Raw genomic sequence first — 22845 nt, 5'->3', positions numbered from 1 at the left:
GCCACACCATCCAGCAACCTTCCTTTTAACCCTCACATAATCACAGGACAATGTAGGACAAAGAAACTTACAGATGGTGCTGGAATTGAACTCCAAACTCTGGAATGCCCCAAGCTGTAATGGTGTTGTGCAAACCACTATGCTACTGTGGCACCCATATAACACTACAACAAAGCACAGTTCCCTCAGCCTACTCTAATATCAATCTAATCCTTCCCTCCCACATCGCTCTCCATTTTCCTATTCTCCATGTGCCTATCTAAAAGTTTCTCAAGTGTCCCTCATATATCTGCCTCTGCCAGCACCCCAGGCAGTACTCTCCACACACCCACCACTCTGGGGAAAAAAAAACTACCTCTGACATCCCTCCTATACTTTCCTCCAAATACTTTAAAACTAACTAGGGGCAAATATCCTGCCAAGGAACTGACGTGAAGCCTGTTATCTCAGGGAACTGGCATGAAGCTTCAAACAGACCTACTTGAGTGAGAGATCTAAACTCGAGCAATAATATTCCTGTGCTGGATGCTTTTCCAACACGTCACTAAATTCCCCAGTATTCAACAACTTTCTATTTATAGAACAGCTGCATATTGTCCTGAAGTAACTGCACTTACGTCTGGCAGAATGATTTCCTTTCAGACATCTAGCACAACACACACATACTTCTGGTAACATTTTAAGGTTAATCCCTTTTACTTTATTCAAGCAACATCTTGTATTTAGTCAATTTTAAAGAAATGTCATTGTCAGCTCAGTTGCATTCCTTCAAGCTCCATTGTCAAAAGTTAACATACAGTTCAGAATCACAGTAAAACTACAGACACTCAGGACCAGCCATATCAAGCTCAAATTCAAGATAAATTGTCATTCATCCATACACATAAATGCAGCAAAACAAAACAGCCAAGGTACAAAACACAGAACCAAAAGTCATACACAGCACAAGGCACATATACGATAGCAGTAAACGCAAGTCACACGAAAAAATATGATGTAGCCCAAATCCCTCAGTGATATGTTCTGTAGATTGATGGTGCATCGGTGTTGTTGACAAGAACAGACACACAGCAGTTTGACCATCACATGATAGTGCAGCCGCAGGCGAACGCAATCCAGCTTCTTTTTCATCAAGTGAACAGGGCAGGGCAGCAGCAATGAGAGGGGCGAGTCCCCAAACCATATGGACTTCAATGCATTCGTTGTGCCTCTGATTTCTTCAACACCAAGTTTGCAGTTTTTGACGTTACCAATGTCCAACAGGGTCTTGCAATCACAATTAAAACATCCAGAACAAATACTCATTTCTCACGTTACCAGCTTCGCATTTTGAAACTTGCTGCGTCATTTCTAACAGAAACACGGGCTAGAAAGAGCTTGGCCAGTGAGAGGGTGCATGAAGTGACTTGCACAAGTCTTCACTGTGGAAGACACTAGCAATTTGGTGGAAGTTCCAAGTGTTAGGGGTCATGAGGTGTGTGAAGTTACCAGCTGAGGGAGGTGGCAGTTCTCATACCCTGGAAGGGGCAGTTGGGTTTGAGGAAATAAGAGGCTACAGAAGGACTTAGACATATTGGGAGAATGGCAAAGAAATGGCAGATGGAATACAGCATCAGGAAGTACATGGTCACGCATTTTTGTAGAAGAAATAAAAGGGTTGACTATTTTCTAAATGGAGAGACCACACAAAAAAACTGAGATGCAAAGGGACCATACCCAGAAGATTATAGACCTTAAGACATGGAGCAGAATGAGGCCATTCAGCCCACTGAGTCTGTTCTGCTACTCCATCATGGCTGATCCCAGATCCCACTCAGCCCCATACACCTGCCTGCTCGCTGTATCCTTTGATACCCTGACTGATCAGGAATCTATCAACTTCTGCTTTAAATATACATAGAAACATAGAAAACCTACAGCACAATACAGGCCTTTCGGCCCACAAAGTACTGAACATGTCCTTACCTTAGAAATTATCTAGGGTTACCCATAGCCCTCTATTGTTCTGAGCTCCATGTACCTGTCCAGGAGTCTCTTAAAAGACCCTATTGTATCCGCCTCCACCACTTTCACCAGAAGCCCATTCCACGCACTCACCACTCTCAGCATAAAAAACTTACCCCTGACATCTCCTCTGTACCTATTTCCAAGCACCTTAAAACTGTGTCCTTTCGTGCTGGCCATTTCAGCCCTGGGAAAAAGCCTCTGACTATCCACATGATCAATGCCTCTCATCATCTTATACATCTCTATCAGGTCACCTCTCATCCTCCATCGCACCAAGAGAAAAAGGCCAAGTAAGATGTTGTTGTGACACCATTCAGCCAGATTTTCAATCTCTGTCCTGTGGCCCAGTTCACTGACTTGCAGCACTCCTCTGCCTCCTGCAGTCACCTCTCCATTGTCCTAATCTCTGGAGCCTTGCTCTTTAGCCTCTTCCTAAAGGATAGCCAAGTGATCAGATTTATCAAAATATGGCCTGGGCATGTGAAACGGGAGGCATTCCTTATCTTAGTATAGCTGTGATCTCGTACGTTGGGACCTCTGGTGCTATAGGTTACAGTACAGTATATACTGATGGTAATAGGCAGGGTTTTCTGTTTGAAGTCCCCAACTATGATTTGAAAATATGTCAGGATGGACTGATTCTTGCTTGAGGATGATGTCATTCACTATCTCAAGTGTTTGATTATAGTTGGTGGCTGGTTGTATGTAAACTGTGGTCAGGATTGTGGAGAACAATTCCGGACATGCCCTCTTCTCATTGTTACCATCAAGAGGTCCAGGAGCCTGAAGACACACACTCAATATTTCAGAAACAGCTTCTTCCCCTCCTCCATCAGATTTCTGAATGGACGATGAACCCATCAACACTTTTTTTTACTCTCTTTACTTATCTTTTTAATATATATTTCTGATTGTAATTTATAGATGTTTTTATTATGCATTCCAATGTACCGCTGCAAACCTGAGGCAGGCCAGTATTTAGCTGGAGGGGCCATTGGGTGGAGGAGGACTAATAAATCCCTGGGGCCTAATGAGAATTATCCCAGGTTGCTGTGACAACCAGAAGAGGAGATAATTGTATTTATACACAAATCTCACTGCCAAAGGTGAAGTGACGTCTGATACAAATATTACATTTAAGACATTCTGTACTTAGACAGGCCCTTAAATAGCCAAGGTCTAGAAGGAAATGGTGGACAAATGCGGGCAGTGTGGGGAAGCAAAATTGTTGACATGGAAGTGGCTAGCTGTAAGATCTATTTCTATGTAGTAACTTTCTAAAACTTTCAGATACAGATACAACACAGTAACTGGTCCTTGTAGCCCAGTTACACTCATGTGACCAATTAACTTACAAAGCTTTGGAATGTGGGAGGAAACTGGAGCACCCAGAGGAAACCCACACAGTTGCGGGGAGAGTGTACAAACTCCTTATGGACAACAGTGGAACTGCACTGGGTGCTGGTGTGGTAACGTTACACTAACTATTACCCCAGTATAGTTTTCAGTGTCACTCTTCTCGAATGGGTTTTATTGCAGTAATTACACAGAGTTGATAACACAGCCACAGGCTAACTGATTCAAGCTGGTGTTTACATCCCAAGGACCTATTCCGACTAATTCTCCTATAATCCTATTAACTATTAATTCCACTTCCTTGTCTCATTTTTAATCCTGTCTTAAATAAATCCAAGCTACCCATCATAAACATATCATTGGTCATTCTATCCATTCACTGGGAAATGAGGTTTCTCCCTATTGGGCCCATTAATAACAACCCCATTTCTACAGCTAATTGGTTTGACCTTCAAGTAAGGAGATAGTTTATCTGCATCTGCTTGCAATATCTACTGTGATGGAAATCGGTCAGTGTACACAGTTTAATGTAATGTGATTGAAGTTCAGTTAATGCACAGTTTCATGCAATACCTCTGGTGATATACCATGAGTTTTTACTCTTACCAGACACAGCAATTTGCGATGCAAGTGAAACATTTTACAGAATATAGTCCAGGATTGAATTAAAAAATACTCTGGTACAGAATTCACATAAAATACCGTAATGCAAGTTCTGATATCATGTCATTTCAAAACTGCAAAATATTAATGTATTGACACATAGCTCAGAGTCGTCCCTTTCAGCCCTTTGAGCCACGCAACCAACAACCCCGATCTAATCCTTGCCTAATCATGGGACAATTTATAATCATCAACTAACCTACCAACTGGTATCTCTTTGGATTGTGGGAGGAAACCAGAGCACCTGGAGGAAACCCACACAGTTACAGTGAGAACGTACAAACTCCTTACAGACAGCAGCGGGAACTAAACCCGTGTAAAACGTGTGCTAACCACTACAACAACTTGCCACCCCAATCAGTGGAAACAAGGAACCCCTCTGTCCATTAAATCATTTCACTCAACTCCAGCAGTTATAGAACATAGAACAGTACAGCACAGTACAGGCCCTTCAGCCCACAATGTTGTGCCGACCCTCAAACTCTGCCTCCCATATAAGCCCCCACCTTAAATTCCTCCATATACCTGTCTAGTAGTCTCCTAAACACGAGTGTATCTGCCTCCACCACTGATTCAGGCAGTGCATTCCACGCACCAACCACTCTCTGAGTAAAAAACCCTTCCTCTAATATCCCCCTTGAACTTCCCACCCCTTATCTCAAAGCCATGTCCTCTTGTATTGAGCAGTGGTGCCCTGGGCAAGAGGCGCTGGCTATCCACTCTATCTATTCATCTTATTATCTTGTACACCTCTATCATGTCTCCTCTCATCCTCCTTCTCTCCAAAGAGTAAAGCCCTAGCTCCCTTAATCTCTGATCATAATGCATACTCTCTAAACCAGGCAGCATCCTGGTAAATCTCCTCTGTACCCTTTCCAATGCTTCCACATCCTTCCTATAGTGAATATAGGAAACCATATGCAAACCATAACACCAGCAACAACAATGCCAAGCACTGAAACAATTCCCAAGGAATCCCATTTGTGTTGCTTCCAAGAATGAACATGATGCAATGCTAATAGTTTGAATTTAGCTTTTGCAGTTCACTGCCCTTCCTTGCAAACAGGGTGTTGGGGGATTGGGCAGGGTGCTGGAAGAATGCAAAAAAAAGATTACAGGAGAAACGTGACTAAAGATGAGCAGGAACTCAAATATATTAAGTCCACAGCAAGGTTCTGTTGAAACAATAGTGGACTCAATAAGATTTGGAGTTAGCTGGTGAATCTTGATTTGGGGTCAGAAGGCACAGGTTTTCGGATGTATTTGAACAAGCGGGGTGGTAACTGAAATGAAGAGGCAGAGGATGGGGCAGTTGGTGCACAAGTGGAGACAGCTTGTAGAGAATTTGAGAGGAAGGATAGGCAGATGATGGAGCAAAGATGCACTCAGCCAGATGGTTTGAGATGTGTCTATTTTACTGCAAGGAGTATCATAAACAAGGAGGATGAACTTAGAGCGTGGATCAATACATGGAACTATGATGTTGTGGCCATTACAGAGACTTGGATGTCTCGGGGCAGGAATGCCTACTGAGTGTGCCAGACTTTAGATGTTTCAAAAATGATACAGACAGAGGCAAAAGAGGTGAGAGGCATGGCATGGCTAATCAGGGATAGCATCATAGCTGCAGAAAAGGAGGAAATCATGAAGGGATTGTCTACTGAGTCTGTGTGGGTGGAAGACAGAAACAGGAAAGGGACAATAACTCCACTGGGTGTTTTTTATAAATCCCCACTGATCAACAAGGATCAGGTAGGGAAGCAGATTCTGGAAAGGTGCAATAATGAGAGTTGTTGTGATGGGCGATTTTAACTTTCCTAATATTGACTGGCATATCCTTAGAGCAAGGGGTTTGGATGGGGTGGAGTTTGTTAGGTGCGTTCAGGAAGGTTTCCTAACACAATATGTAGATAAGCCAACTTGAGGAGAGGCTGTACTTGATCTAATATTGGGAAATGAACCTGGTCAGGTGTCAGATCGCTCCATGGAGAGCATTTAGGAGATAGTGATCATAATTCTATCTCCTTTACCGTAGCGATGGAGAGGGATAGGAGCAGAAAGTTTGAGAAAACATTTAATTGGGGTAGGGGGAAATATGATGCAGAAATGTGGCAAATGTTCAGGGAACCTTTTCGTGACATTCTGCATAGGTATGGTCCATTGAGGCAGGGAAAGGATGGCAGAGTTAAAGAACCATGGTGTACAAAGGATGTAGAAAATCTAGTTAAGAAGAAAAGAAAAGCTTACCAAAGGTTCAAGAACTAGGTACTGTTAGAACCCTAGAAAATTACGAGGTTGTTAAGAAGAAGCTTAAGGATGAAATTAGGAGAGCCAGAAGGGGTCATAAGAAGGCCTTGATGGGCAGGATTAAGGAAAACCCCAAGGCATTCTACGAGTATGTGAAGAGCAAGGGGATGAGCCGTGTGAGAATAGGACCAATCAGGTGTGATCATGGAAATGTGCACATGGAGACTGAGGAGGTAGCAGAGGTAAAAAAACATAGAAAATCTACAGCACATTACAAGCCCTTTGGCCCACGATGTTGTGCTGACTGTGTAACCTACTCTAGAAGCTGCCTAGAATTTCCCTACCACATGTTTTTCTAAGCTCCGTGTACCTATCTAAGCGTCTCTCATAAAACCCTATTGTACTCGCCTCTACCACCTTCACTGGCAGTGCATTCCACACATCCACCACTCTCTGTGTGAAAAGCTTACCTCTGACATCCTTCTTGTACCTACAAACTTCCAAGCACCTTAAAACTATGCCTCTGCGTGTTAGCCATTTCAGCTCTGGGAAAATGCCTCTGGCTATCCACACGATCAATGCCTCTCATCATCTTATACACCTCAATCAGGTCACCGCTCATCCTCTGTTGCTCCAAGGAGAAAAGACCAAGTTCACTTAACCTATTCTCACAAGGCATGCTCCCCAATCCAGGCAACATCCTTGTAAATCTCCTCTGCACTCTCTCTATAGTATCCACATCCTTCCTGTAGTGAGGTGACCAGAGCTGAACACAGGACTCCAAGTGGGGTCTAACTGACGTCTTACACAGCTGTAACATAGTTACCAAATACCTTGTTTCAGTATTCACCAGGAAAAAAAGACCTTGGCAATTGTGGGGATGACTTGCAATGGACTAAAACACTTGAGCATATAGACATTAAGAAAGAGGATGTGCTGGAGCTTTTGAAAAGCATTAAATTAGATAAGTCACTGGGACTGGATGAGATATACCTCAGGCTACTGTGGGAAGTGAGGGAGGAGATTGCTGAGCTTCTTGTGATGATCTTTGCATCATCAATAGAGACAGGAGAAATACTGGAGGATTGGAGGGTTGCGGATGTTGTTCCCTTATTCAAGAAAGGGAGTAGAGATAGCCCAGGAAATTATAGACCAGTGAGTCTGATTTCAGTGGTGTAAGTTGTTGATGATCCTGAGAGGCAGGATTTATGAGCATTTGGGGAGACATAATCTGATTAGGGATAGTTAGCATGGCTTTGTCAAGGGCAGGTCGTACCTTACGAGCCTGATTAAATTCTTTGAGGATGTAACAAAACAAATTGATGAAAATAGAGTAGTGGATGTAGTGTATATGGATTTCAGCAAGTCATTTGATAAGGCTCCCATACAAGGCTCATTCAGAAAGTAAGGAGGTATGGGATCCAAGGAGACCTTCCTTTGTGGATCCAGGCTTGGCTTGCCCACAGAAGGCAAAGGGTAGTTGTAGACATTTTGTATTCTGTATGGAGGTTGGTGACCAATTGTGTTCTGCAGGGATCTGTTCTGGGACCCCTCCTCTGTGATTTTTATAAATGACCTGAATGAAGAAGTTGAAGGGTGGGTTATTAAGTTTACTGATGACACAAAAGTTGGGGGTGTTGTGAATAGTCTAGAGGGTTGTCAGCGGTTACAACGGGACATCGATAACATGCAGAACTGGGCTGAGAAGTGGCAGATGGAGTTCAACCCAGAAAAGTGTGAAGTAGTTCATTTTGGTAGGTCAAATTTGAAGACAGAATATAATGTTAACATTAAGACTCTTGGCTGTGTAGAGGATCAGAGAGATCTTGGGGTCCATGTCCATAGGACACTCAAAGCTGCTGTGCAGGTTGACGGTGTTGTTAAGAAGGCATAAGATGTTCAGGCCTTCATCAACGATGGGATTGAGTTTCAGAGCAGTCTTTTAATAGACTCTTAGATAGGTACATGGAGGTTAGAAAAATAGAGGGTTACGCGATAGGGAAATTCTAGTCCGTTTCTAGAGTAGGTTACATGGTTGGCACAACATTGCTTTCCAAAGTGCCTGTAATGTGCTGTGAATTTTCTATGTTCTATGCTCTAAGATCCAACAATGGACTAAAAGGCTCAGAAGTGGAAGAGGAAAGAGAGACACTTCATAAAAATAGTCATAGAGGAAGTTTCCAATTTGGGACCAGTTGATTTATAATTACGAGGTCGGCATCCACTATTTATCCATAATTGTCTTTAAATATGATATCACAAATGCTTCATAGAACACTACGGCATAGTACAGGCCCTTTGGCCCATGAAATTGTGCCACATTGTAAGCTACGCTAAGATCAATCTAACCCTTCCCTCCCACGTATCCCTCTGTGCCTACCTAAATTGCAATTCTGAAGGAAGCATGGCAGTGCCTCTACATCCTTCACAGTTCGCAGAGATTCACCATGACATCTAAAACTTCAACAAACTTCTATAGATGTGAATTGAATAATATATTGACTGGCTGCATCACAGTCTAGTATGGAAACACCAATGCCCTTGAATGGAAAATTCTACAAAAAGTAGTGGATATGTCCCAGTCCATCACAGCAACTAAAAAATTTATACAGGAACAGATGAAATACAAGAGCAAGCTAGCCAATAAAATAAAGCAGGATACTAAATTTTTTTCATTTATATAAAGAGTATAACTGAGGTGAGAGTTGATATTGGACCACTGGAAAATGATGCTGATGGGTAGTAATCAGTCTTCACAGTGAAAGACACTAGCAGTGTGCCAAAGGTCTGTGAATATCCATAAGACCATAATACAGAGGAGCAGAAATCGGCCATTCGGCCCATCGAGTCTGCTCCACCATTCCATCATGAGCTGATCCATTCTACCATTTACTCCCACTCCCCCGCCTTCTCACCATAACCTTTGATGCCCTGGCTACTCAGATACGTATCAATCTCTGCCTTAAATACACCCAATGACTTGGCCTCCACTGCTGCGTGGCAACAAATTCCATAGATTCACCATCCTCTGACTAAAAAAATTTCTTCGTACCTCTGTTCTGAATGGGCGCCCTTCAATCCTTAAGTCATGCCCTCTCTACTAGACTCCCCCATCATGGGAAACAACTTTGCCACATCCACTCTGTCCATGCCTTTCAACATTCAAAATGTTTCTATGAGGTCCCCCCTCATTCTTCTAAACTCCAAGGAATATAGTCCAAGAGCAGACAAACATTCCTCATATGTTAACCTTCCCAGTCCCGGAATCATTCTAGTGAATCTTCTCTATACCCCCTCCAACGTCAGCACATCCTTTCTTAAATAAGGAGACCAAAACTGCCCACAGTACTCCAAGTGAGGTCTCACCAGCGCCTTATAGAGCCTCAACATCACATCCCTGCTCCTATACTCTATTCCTCTAGAAATGAATGCCAACATTGCATTCGCCTTCTTCACCACCGACTCAACCTGGAGGTTAACCTTAAGGGTATCAATGTCAGGGAGCGGGAGTGAGTGCCATTGCTAATACAAAGGAAAAAGTGCGAGGCAAACTCAAAGGTCTTAAGGTGGATAAGTCACCTGGACAATGGATACACCCTAGAGTCCTGAGAGCAGTTGTTGAAAGGATAACAACTGCATTGATCTGATCTTTCAAGAATGACTTGATTCTGGCATGGTCCCAGAGAACTGGAAAATTGCAAATGTCTCTCCACTCTTTAAGAAGGGAGGAAGGCAAAAGAGGCTAGGCAAAAGATGAGGTGAGACTTGGCAGGAGCTAGAGACTTGAGGTGAGGCTGGAGGCTTGGCAGGCTCCTCCTGGGCAGGGTGCGGATCAGAGGCAAGGGACAGGAAGGGACAGAATCAACCCCAGGTAACGGCAAGATGGCCTGGCTTACCTGGGCGGAGGCAAGGGATAGGAAGGGAGCTAGGTACAGGGTGGCTACAGGACAAGACTGCAGGCGAGACGAGCCGAGAGTTACCAGCAAAACAAGGCAAGGCTTCTGGCAAAGCAAGGCGAGACGAGAACTTCAGGCGAGGTGAGAGTTACCGGCAAGACAAGGCAGGGCTTCAGGAGAGGAAACAGAAGGCAGAGGAAGGGATACAAGGTGTTAGGACAAGAACAATCCAGCAGCCATGCCCTGGTCTCTGAAGGTATTTATGCAGCCAGTCCCAACGAGAATCAGCTGCCTCAATTAGCTCAACAAGGACAGAAACAGGGTAGAAAGGAAAACCTGGAGCAAGGCTCGATGGACCGGACCGTGAACTGGAATACGGACTTCACGGACTGGACCATGACAGGCTGATGTTAGGCTGTCCTTAAAGAGGGCGATCCCTTGCAAGGTGGAAGGTCCAGATGGAGTACCTGGAAAGGCTCTGAAAACCTGTGCCAACCAACTAGCGGGAGTATTCAAAGACATTTGCAACATCTCACTCCTACAGGCAGAATTTCCCACGTGCTTTGAAAAGGCAACAATTATCCCAGTACCTAAGAAGAATAATGTGGGCTGCCTTAATGACTATCAACAGTGATGAAAAGGTTTGAGAGGTAGTCATGACTAGACTGAAATCCTGCCTCAGCAAGGACCTGGACCCATTGCAATTTGCTTATTGCCACAATAGGTCAACGGCAGATACAATCTTAATGGCTCTTCACATGGCTTTAGACCACCCAGACAACACGAACACCTGTGTCAGGATGCTGTTCATCGACTATAGCTCAGCATTTAATACCATTATTCCCACAATCCTGATTGAGAAGTTACAGAACCTGGGCCTTTGTACTTCCCTCTGCAATTGGATCCTTGACTTCCTAACCAGAAGCCACAATCTGTGCGGATTGGTGATAACATCTCCTCCTCGCTGACGATCAACACTGGTGCACCTCAGGGGTGTGTGCTTAGCCCGCTGTTCTACTCTCTATATACATATGACTGTGTGGCTAGGCATAGAAACCATAGAAAACTACAGCACAGAAACAGGCCTTTTGGCCCGTCTTGGCTGTGCCGAACCATTTTCTGCCTAGTCCCACTGACCTGCACACGGACCATATCCCTCCATACACCTCCCATCCATGTATCTGTCCAATTTATTGTTAAATGTTAAAAAAGAACCCGCATTTACCACCTCGTCTGGCAGCTCATTCCATACTCCCACCACTCTGTGTGAAGAAGCCCCCCCAATGTTCCCTTTAAACTTTTCCCCCCTCACCCTTAACCCATGTCCTCTGGTTTCTTTCTCCCCTTGCCTCAGTGGAAAAAGCCTGCTTGCATTCACTCTATCTATACCCATCATAATTTTATATACCTCTATCAAATCTCCCCTCATTCTTCTACGCTCCAGGGAATAAAGTCCTAACCTATTCAACCTTTCTCTGTAACTGAGTTTCTCAAGTCCTGGCAACATCCTTGTAAACCTTCTCTGCACTCTTTCAACCTTATTTATATCCTTCCTGTAATTTGGTGACCAAAACTGAACACAATACTCCAGATTTGGCCTCACCAATGCCTTATACAACCTCATCATAACATTCCAGCTCCTATACTCAATACTTTGATTAATAAAGGCCAATGTACCAAAAGCTCTCTTTACGACCCTATCTACCTGTGACGCCACTTTTAGGGAATTTTGTATCTGTATTCCCAAATCCCTCTGTTCTACTGCACTCCTCAGTGCCTTACCATTAACCCTGTATGTTCTACGTTGGTTTGTCCTTCCAATGTGCAATACCTCACACTTGTCTGTATTAATCTGCATCTGCCATTTTTTAGCCCATTTTTCCAGCTGGTCCAAGTCCCTCTGCAGGCTCTGAAAACCTTCCTCACTGTCTACTACACCTCCAATCTTTGTATCATCAGCCAATTTGCTGATCCAATTTACCACATTATCATCCAGATCATTGATATAGATGACAAATAACAATGGACCCAGCACTGATCCCTGTGGCACACCACTAGTCACAGGCCTCCACTCAGAGAAGCAATTCTCTACTACCACTCTTTGGCTTCTTCCATTCAGCCAATGTCTAATCCAATTTACCACCTCTCCATGTATACCTAGCGACTGAATTTTCCTAACTAACCTCCCATGCGGGACCTTGTCAAAGGCCTTACTGAAGTCCATGTAGACAATATCCACTGCCTTCCCTTCATCCACTTTCCTGGTAACCTCCTCGAAAAACTCCAATAGATTGGTTAAACATGACCTACCACGCACAAAGCCATGTTGACTCTCCCTAATAAGTCCCTGTCTATCCAAATGCTTGTAGATTCTGTCTCTTAGTACTCCCTCCAATAACTTACCTGCTACCGACGTTAAATTTACCGTCCTATAATTTCCCGGATTACTTTTTGATCCTTTTTTAAACAACGGAACAACATGAGCCACTCTCCAATCCTCCGGCACCTCACCCGTAGACAGCGACATTTTAAATATTTCTGCCAGGGCCCCGCAATTTCAACACTCGTCTCCTTCAAGGTCCGAGGGAACACTCTGTCAGGTCCCGGGGATTTATCCACTTTAATTTTTCTCAAGACAGCAAGCACCTCCTCCCTTTCAATCTGTACAGTTTCCATGATCTCACTGCTTGATTCCCTTAATTCTATAGACTTCATGCCAGTTTCCTTAGTAAATACAGACGCAAAAAACCTATTTAAGATCTCCCCCATTTCCTTTGGTTCCGCACATAGCCGACCACTCTGATCTTCAAGAGGACCAATTTTATCCCTTACAATCCTTTTGCTCTTAATATACCTGTAAAAGCTCTTTGGATTATCCTTCACTTTGACTGCCAAGGCAACCTCATGTCGTCTTTTAGCCCTCCTGATTACTTTCTTACATATTTTCTTGCAGTTCTTATACTCCTCAAGCACCTGATTTACTCCCTGTTTCCTATACACTTCATACAACTCCCTTTTCTTCTTTATCAGAGTTGCAATATCCCTTGAGAACCAAGGTTCCTTATTCCTATTCACTTTGCCTTTAATCCTGACAGGAACATACAAACTCTGCACTCTCAAAATTTCTCCTTTGAAGGCTTCCCACCTACTGATCACATCTTTGCCAGAGAACAACCTGTCCCAATCCACGCTTTTTAGATCCTTTCTCATTTCTACAAATTTGGCCTTCTTCCAGTTCAGAACCTCAACCCTACGACCAGATCTATCCTTGTCCATGATCAAATTGAAACTAATGGTGTTATGATCACTGGAACCAAAGTGCTCCCCTACACAGACTTCCGTCACTTGTCCTAACTCGTTTCCTAACAGTAGATCCAATATTGCATCCCCTCTAGTTGGTCCCTCTATATATTGATTTAGAAAACTTTCCTAAACACATTTTACAAACTCTAAACCATCTAGACCCCTAACAGTATGGGAGTCCCAATCAATATATGGAAAATTAAAATCCCCTACCACCACAACTTTATGTTTCCTGCAGTTGCCTGCTATCTCTCTACAGATTTGCTCTTCCAAGTCTCGTTGACTATAGGGTGGTCTGTAATACAATCCCACTAATGTGGCCATACCTTTCCTGTTTCTCAGCTTCACTCATAAGGACTCAGTAGACAAACCCTCTAATCTGTCCTGCCTGAGCACTGCTGTAATATTTTCCCTAACAAGCAATGCTACTCCCCCACCTTCCATTCCTCTGCCTCGATCACATCTGAAACATCGGAACCCTGGAATATTAAGCTGCCAGTCCTGCCCCTCCTGTAGCCAAGTTTCACTAATTGCTATAACGTCATAATTCCATGTGTCAATCCACGCCCTCAACTCATCCGCCTTCCCCGCAATACTCCTAGCATTGAAATATATACACCTCAGAAGATTTTTACCACTACTCACAACCTTTCTATTAGCGGATTTGCTTGAACTTTTAACATTATTTATTTTCACCCCAGCCACACTGTCAGCTCTGGCACTCTGGTTCCCATCCCCCTGCAAATCTAATTTAAAGCCTCCCCAATACCACTAACAAACCTGCCTGAAAGGATATTGGTCCCCCTGTAGTTCAAGTGTAACCCATCTCTCTTGTACAGGTCCCACCTGCCCCAGAGGAGGTCCCAATGATCCTGAAATCTGAAACCCTGCCCCCTACACCAGTTCCTCAGCCATTTGTTCATCCTCCAGAGCATCCTATTCCTACCCTCACTGGCACCTAGCACAGGTAGCAATCCTGAGATTACCACCCTCGAGGTCCTGCTTTTCAACTTCCTACCCAGCTCTCCATACTCACTCTCCAGGACCTCCTCACTCTTCCTTGCTATGTCATTGGTACCGATGTGCACGACATCTGGCTGATCACCCTCCCACTTCAGAATGTCATGCAAGCGATCAGAGACATCCTTGACCCTGGCACCCGGGAGGCAACAAACCATCCTGGATTCTCTGTCATGACCTCAGAACCTCCTATCTGTACCTCTAACTATCGAGTCCTCTATCACTACTGCTCTCCTCTTCTCCTCAAATACCATCTATAAATATGCTGACGATACAACCATTGTTGGTAGAATCTCAGGTGGTGACAAGAAGGTGTGCAGGAGTGAGATATGCCAACTAGTGGAGTGGTGCCGCAGCAACAACCTGGCACTCAATGTCAATAAGATGAAAGAGCTGATTGTGGACTTCAGGAAGGGTAAGACAAAGTAACACATACCAATCCTCATAGAGGGATCAGAAGTGGGGAGAGTGAGCAGCTTCAAGTTCCTGGGTGTCAAGATCTCTGAGGATCCAACCTGGTCCCAACACATTGATGTAGTTATAAAGAAGGCAAGACAGCGGCTAGACTTTATTAGGAGTTTGGGGAGATTTGGCATGTCAACCAATACACTCAAAAACTTCTATTGGTGTACCGGGGAGAGCATTCTGACAGGCTGCATCACTGTCTGGTATGGAGGGGCTACTGCACAGGACCAAAAGAAGCTGCAGAAGTTTGTAAATTTAGTCAGTTCCATCTTGGGTACCAGCCTACAAAGTACTCAGGACATGGTCAGGGAGCAATGTCTCTGAAAGGCAGCATCCATTATTAAGGACCTCCAGCACCCAGGGCATGCCCTTTTCTCACTGTTATCACCAGGGAGGAGGTACAGAAGCCTGAAGGCACACACTCAGCGATTCAGGAACAGCTTCTTCCCCTCTGCCATCCGATTCCTAAATGGATATTGAATATTTGGACACTACCTCACTTTTTTTTTTATATACAGTATTTCTGTTTTGCACGTTTTTTTAATCTATTCTATATGCGTAATTGATTTACTTGTTTATTTATTATTATTTCTTTCTCTCTGCTAGATTATGTATCGCATTGAACTGCTGCTGCTAAGTTAACAAATTTCACGTCACATGCCGGTGATAATAAACCTGATTCTGATTCGGGTGCAGCAGGAACAGTCGGTGTTGAGTATAAAGGTATCCGCTGTTGGTGTAGTAATTGCTCAGTACAGAATTTGAGCAAATAAAGCTGCCTTTCAAAGGGGTAATTCACACTACCGCAACATATTCCACACCAGTCCACTCACACCCCACTGCATACTACTGTAACCACCTGTCTCACCAAATCACATCACATTGAACGAGGACAATGCCGAGGACCTTCCTGGCTGCTGCTCTCACCAACGTTCGAGCTGGGGACTGTCACTGTTCGACAGGGAGGCTGTCCCCGCTCCATTCGAGCAGGGAGGCGGCTGTCCCGCAGCGTTTCAGTGGTGGTGAGGAATGATTCTGTCCCGCAGCGTTTGAGTTGGGGAGTGAGGAATGATTCTGTCCCGCAGCGTTTGAGTTGGGGGGTGAGGAATGATTCTGTCCCGCAGCGTTTGAGTTGGGGGGTGAGGAATGATTCTGTCCCGCAGCGTTTGAGTTGGGGGGTGAGGAATGATTCTGTCCCGCAGCGTTTGAGTTGGGGGGTGGGGAATGATTCTGTCCCGCAGCGTTTGAGTTGGGGGGTGGGGAATGATTCTGTCCCGCAGCGTTTGAGTTGGGGGGTGGGGAATGATTCTGTCCCGCAGCGTTTGAGTGGGGCGGGTGGAGCGGGGGAGCTGGTCGCGCACCATTCGGGGGTGGTGGGGGGAATGATTCTGTCCCGCAACGTTCGAGTGGGGCGGGCGTGGGGAGCTGCTCCTCTGCCGGGCGAGTGTTGTGGAAAGGGCCTTTCCCCACCCATCGGGCGGGAGAGGGGAAAAGGGCCGTTCCCCACCCCCATCAGGTGGGCGGGAGGGGGTGTTCTGTATTTTTTTCTAAGAACATGAAATCGTGTTTCAGACAGCACGGGCTATGCTGTATAACTGCCTTGTGAATAATTGAGCATGTTTTGTTCTAACCTTTACTGATAAAACTTAATTTTAAAAATTCGACTGGCAATTTAGCATGGGTGTATAGAAGTTCCGAGAAGATCAGTACTTCAGTACTGAGCACTATGGGTCGTGTAAAAGACGCAACAGTTGGGTAGTGTATTGTCTCCGCAGACGGTTTATTTTCAAATGTAGACGCACGCGATTATTACAAGACGAACCCTGTGGTTGCCACAGGAAGCATCTCTCTGTTTCTGCTTGGTTAACATGCCTGCAATGAAGAGGGAAATTCAAGGAGGATCAGATATTTCGCCCATAAAAATTTTAAAAAGCCCTACAACATTAGAGAGCGTTTCACTTCCCTGCAACAATTAACCAGCCGCCTCAGAAAACCCCCAAATGGGCACGGGATGTACATTAAACTTCAATCATCCTGGTGATGGCTGCAGAATATTTCATGATATACAGTTGGAGATTGCGGCCTCATTACTTGTAGAATTTTTAGGAGGATTCCACAGCACGTTATTATTTTGAAGTGTCCATGCAAATAACTCAAATTCAAGTTTAATTGTCGTTCAACTGTACACATGTATACAGCTAAACAAAACAGCATTCCTCAAGGGCCAAATTGTAAAACACAGAGCCAATTGTCACACACAACACATATAGTCCATACAGTCACAAAATAATGTTAGCACAAAGTTCCTGTGTGGCCTAGCCTGTGGACTAATGGTGCATGAGATGTTGTCCTGGATCCTGCAGGAACAAGCAGGCAGCAGTTGCTCATCTTGCTCTGAAGTCAGCCGCAATTGAAGGCAATCCAGCCGGCCTTTCAGCTAGCTGACACTGGACAGCAGCGCCTAGGAGGGACCTGGCAAGCAGGGGCCAGTTGCCAACCCTACATGCCGGCCACTGTACATACACGCATGGTGGAAGCTCCATTGTGAAGCAACAACAAGCAAAAGCAAACACGAGAGATTCTGCAGATGCTGGAAATCCAGAGCCCCACACACACACACACACTGAGTGCCGGAGGAACTCAGCAGGTCAGATAGCATCTATGGAAATGAATAAACATTCGGTGTTTCAGGATGAGGCCCTTCATCAGGTCTGGAATGGAAATAGGAGCAGTCCTTGAACTTCACAAACTTCTCCACTCTTCCTCCTGATAATGGGCTGGACGAATGCCAGTGATTACTGACAGAACTGTCAGTTGGTTATTCTGGCCTCACGTGTTAATGGCAAGAGAGCACAATATCTGTCAAATTCCTCCATCAGCAACTTGTGTTGGAGTCCTGTCGTGCAGAAGCCACTCAACATTTGTTCTGAAACAACTGGTCCTATGCCAGATTACACCTGCTCTCAATGAAACTTATTGAATGGTGAAAGACCTCGAGAGAGTGGATGTGGAGAGGATGATGATGGATCACTCTGTGGATGCAACAGAGAGTTGTTCTACAGAGATATGGATCTGTGACAAAGGATCAGTGTCGATGCCGTTCCACACACAGCTACCATCTGGGACTTCACAGCCCAGTCCTGGTCCCAATTCCTCTCTTCTCTCGTTGCCCACCTCACTATGTCAACCGAGAAACGAGAGGAGATGAAGGAAAATTACTTGGGATCAATCAGCTGGAGTTAAAGAAAAATCTCCAAGTGCTTGTAAAGGCTGAAGAAATGGAGGATGAGTATTAGACCATAAGATATAGGAGCGAAATCAGACCATTTTATCATGAGGGAAGGACAGAAGGTGCCAAAACATTGAGGTTCGGGTCTGGGCAGCTGGAAACTGTTCCACCACTTCACAGAGGTAATGGCCTCCACTTTCAACCAGGGAACAACTTTCAGAATCACCTCTATCATCAATTTTATGTTCTTTTTTCCCCAAAAACTAGGCTCGCAAGATTTAATGTCTTAGGGTTAGAGGAGACAGCCTCAGTATTTGCATCTGTTTCTATCACTGAGATTTGGTCATGTGTGGTTGATAAATGCGTAACTGCTCTGAGGTACTTTTCTCCCATACATTATTAACATTACATATCATATTATCCTAATATCACAATAAGTATTATCAGAGTAATGTGAATTATGATGTAGTAATATGCAATCTTGTATTAGGAATATGGTGAATATAATCCTATTTTCTAATTAGCTTCCTGCACTGATTAAAAAATGTTATTCCTAGTTGCAGGTGTGGTCGATTCAGAATGACCTGGAATAAAGAGCAGCCAATCAGAAGATGATTTAAGAAATCCCTCTAGTCTGATCCATTGGGATAGATTCCATCTGTTCTTCAGGGGAACATTCAACTCAAGAAGATAGATGCAGACTGAACCAGTTACCGAGTGGCGTTTATTCCTCCAGTCATCAGCACCATGGGTGGTCTAAGGGTTCATTTGGTATATCTGCTTTGGCATCATGCCCCTTAATTTAGGAAAAAGAAATGAAGAGACCATAAGACCATGACACAGGAGTGAATTAGGCCATTCAGCCCATCGAGTCTGCCCTGCCATTCCATTACAGCTGATTTATTCTCTCTCTCTCACCCCATTCTCCTGTCTTTTCTCCGCAACCTTTGATAACCTGACTAATCAAAAACTTATCAACCTCCAGGTTTAAATAAATCCAATGATTTGGCTTCCACAGCCACCTGTGGCAATGAATTCCACAGATTCACTGCTCTCCAGTTAAAGAAATTCCTTCTCATCTCTGTTCTAAATAGATGTCCCTCTATTCTAAGTCTGTGCCCTCTGATCCTAGACTGCCCCACCACAAGAAACATCCACTCCACATCTACTCTATCCAGGCCTTTCAATATCCGATAGGTTTCGTGAGATCCCCTTGCCCTCACTCGTCTAAACTCCAGTGAATACAAGCCCAGAGCTATCAAATGCTCCTCATACGTTAATCCTTAACTTAGAGAACAGAAATCTAACAAACTCAAATTCAGAATGAATCAGCCCTGTGGTGGTTACCGTTGGTGGCAGAGGTTCTGGGAATCAATGTCACCAGAGTATGTACTTTCCACCTGACCTCCAATCCATGGGATGAGTATAGGGGTCCTGTGTCACGATCCACAAGACATAGGAGAAGAATTAGGCCATTCAGCCCATCGATTCTGCTCCATCATGGCTGATTTATTGCCCCTCTCAATCTCATTCTCCAGTCTCCTCACGACAATCTTTGACAGGCTGACTAATTCTGTGAAGTATTACGAATTCTCGCTGTCATTCTCTCACTCTCTCAAATTGTACACTTCCCAATCCCTGTGGAGCCACAACACATGGATTGACAAACCCAGCAAAACATGCCCAAACATGTGTCAGAAATACTCACATTTGTACATCTGTTGCTTTTGTGGTGATGCAAATGAAATAGTTTCAGGAAATAGCATCATTTACATTTTAATTGCTTGGCCAAGCTTGTAAGGTCATTTAAATAGAGCGCTTGTTTTGAACGTGAATTCAGAGCAAAATACGTACACTTCAACTTCGCGAGGACTAATTCTGAAATTAGTCTGCGAAACTGAGGACGTGCTAAAAATCAGCTAAGCGTTTGAAATTCTCTGCAAAATGTCAGCACTCCGTGGCACAAACTAAAAAATGTATTTTGACTTTTCGTTACTTTAAAGATGTGGTCAGGAATTTGAGACATTTGAAAGGTTATTGTAATTATGTAGAATGAATACAATAACCCCTGTTTAAAGTTGGACGAATTTATGAAGTGCAGGACCACACGGTGCAGCCACCGATATCCACAGGCCAGACTCACAATGACATTCAATCTGAGGATTTAACGGTCACAGCACCCCTTTACCAAGAGTCAGTCATTATTTGTGAACGTAACTGCAATAAGCCATCACCCCCGTTTCTATAGTGAAGTATCCAATGCTCAGTACGCCTAGATTCGAGATTGTTTAATGTCATTTCCACTACACAAGAGTAAGGAGAAAGAAATATTGTTACTCCGGATCCGATGCAGGACAAAAAATACAATAAAAAACAATAAATGTAGATACATAAGAGTTTATATAGTTAAGCACAAGAAACAGTTAATTAAATAACACATGCATGACATGTACTTTGGGGAGGAAAATAAACATTCTCCAAATTTCCCTATTTATAGGTACATTAGGCTTGCTTACTAAAGTGGATTTTCTCATTGTTTTAAATGAACGGTACACAGGGCAGCAGGGTTACAGTGAGTGACAAGCGAGTCTCAGGAGTCTCTGGTGACAAAGTTAGTCTACTCACACTGTTCGCCGTCCACCTCTGCTCCCTCAGCCGTTTCGCTGCTTTACGCCGTGACTGTAACACTGCAAAAACTCCCCAAATGAATCTGCATTTGTCCCGGGACGGATGTTGCAACTTCTTGTTATCTTTCAAGTGTGGGTGACGTCTGGCTCTCCCGCCTCGGCGCGCCCCAGGTCCTAGTGCCTGCCGTAAACTACCGTCTCCTGCGAGAATCAGGTGTAATGTCGTGCCATTTGTTATTTCGCGGCAGCAGTACATAACAATGGAAACTATAAATTACAATATAAAAAAGAAAACTAAATTAAATGAGTAGTGCCAAGAGAGAGGGAAAAAAGAATGAGGTAGTGTGCATTCAGATATCAGATGGCAGAAAGGAAGAAGACGTTTCTGTAAAGTTGAGTGTGTGTCTTCAGGCCCCTGTACCTTCTCCTTCACTCAGGAAAAACAAACATTCAAGTTCAAGTTAATAGTCATTCAGCAATACATATGAATACAGCCAAAACAACGACATAGCTTCTGGGTCAAGGTGTAAAACACAGTACCAGTCAACACTAGAGCAGAAAAGCATACAATCACAAAAAGACTTGACAGGCATGGCCTGCAGATTGGTGGAACATGGGATGTTATCATGAAGCCACATTTCCATAAAAGCAAGCACACAGCAGTTCCTCATCTCATGCCAGTGCAGCTGCAAACGTAGGCAATTCACCCTGTCTTCCGTCAAGCAGACACTGCAGGGCAGCATCAATGGAAAGGGCCAGCACTCAACCCAACACAAACTACAGAACACCCCACCGCATTGATGCACTGTCCCACACTGCCCCCAGCGTCTCCTCCTGTGGGCGATTTCAATAGGTGATCCCGAGGCACAAGGGCCTGGTCCATGAAACAGCCAATGCAACACGAGCCCCTGGCCATTAGTCTCTCCAATGAACCAGTCAACCAGACTTGCAGTATTCTACATTACCATAGGAGCAGAATTAGGCCATTCAGCCCATCGAGTCTGTTCTACCAGTCCATCATGGCTGATCCCGGATTCCACTAAAAACCATACGACTGCCTTCTCGCCATATCCTTTGATGCCCTGACTGATCAGGAAATGATCAACTTCCATCTTCAGTATACCCACAGACTTGGCATCCATCGCCAGAAGCAGAGCATTCCACAGATTTATTACTCTCTGACTAAAGAAATTCCTCCTTCCCTCGGTTCTAAAGGGCCACCCCTCAAAATTGAGGCTGTGCATTCTAGTTCTGGATATTCCCACCATAGGAAACATCCTCTCCACACTTACCCTATCTAGTCCTTTCAGCATTCAGTAGGCTTCAATGAGATCTCCCTGCATTCTTCTAAATTCCAGTGAGATAAGGCCCAAAGCTGCCAAACACTCCTCATATGTTAACCCCTTCATTCCCGGAATAATCCTCATGAACCTCCTCTGGATTCTCTCCAACGACAACACATCCTTTCTGAGATATGGGGCCAAAAACTGTTGCCAATACTCAAGTGCGGCCTGACTAGTGCCTTATAAAGGCTCAGCATTATCTCCTTGCTTTTATAGAAACATAGAAAATCTACAGCACAATGCTCTGCTGAACATGTACTTACTTTAGAAATTACCCAGGGTTACACATAGCCCTCTATTTTTCTAAGCTCCATGTACCTGTCCAAGAGTCTCTTAAAAGACCCTATTGTATCCACCTCACCAGTCACCGGCAGCCCATTCCACACACTCACCACTCTCTGTGTAAAAACTTACCCCTGACATCGCCTCTGTACCCACTCCCCAGCACCTTAAACCTGTGTCCCCTCGTATTAGCCATTTCATCCCTGGGAAAAAGCCTCTGACTATCCACACTATCAATACCTCTCATCATCTTATACACCTCTATCAGGTCACCTCTCATCCTTCACCGCTCCAAGCAGAAAAGGCCGAGTTCACTCAACCTATTCTCATAAGGCATGCTCCCCAATCCAGGCAACATCCTTTTAAATTTCCTCTGCAACCTTTCTATGGTTTCCATATCCTTCCTG

At 44.3% G+C, this 22845-nt stretch overlaps 1 protein-coding gene across 3 annotated transcripts in view; it reads right to left on the bottom strand.

Annotated features, from left to right (window-relative positions):
• tmem71 (transmembrane protein 71) overlaps positions 1-20955 on the bottom strand; it is an 84525-nt gene extending 63570 nt beyond the window's left edge. For all 3 annotated transcript variants that reach the window (XM_072251700.1, XM_072251702.1, XM_072251701.1), the window contains exon 1: positions 20812-20955. The gene's annotated coding sequence lies outside the window, so the exon portion shown is untranslated. The remainder of the gene's footprint in view (positions 1-20811) is intronic.
• Between the last annotated feature and the right edge of the window lie 1890 nt (positions 20956-22845).

The sequence above is a fragment of the Mobula birostris genome, chromosome 1 (assembly GCF_030028105.1).
Source record: "Mobula birostris isolate sMobBir1 chromosome 1, sMobBir1.hap1, whole genome shotgun sequence".
Classification (NCBI taxonomy): domain Eukaryota; kingdom Metazoa; phylum Chordata; class Chondrichthyes; order Myliobatiformes; family Myliobatidae; genus Mobula; species Mobula birostris.
This window is presented reverse-complemented; position numbering and strand designations above follow the sequence as displayed.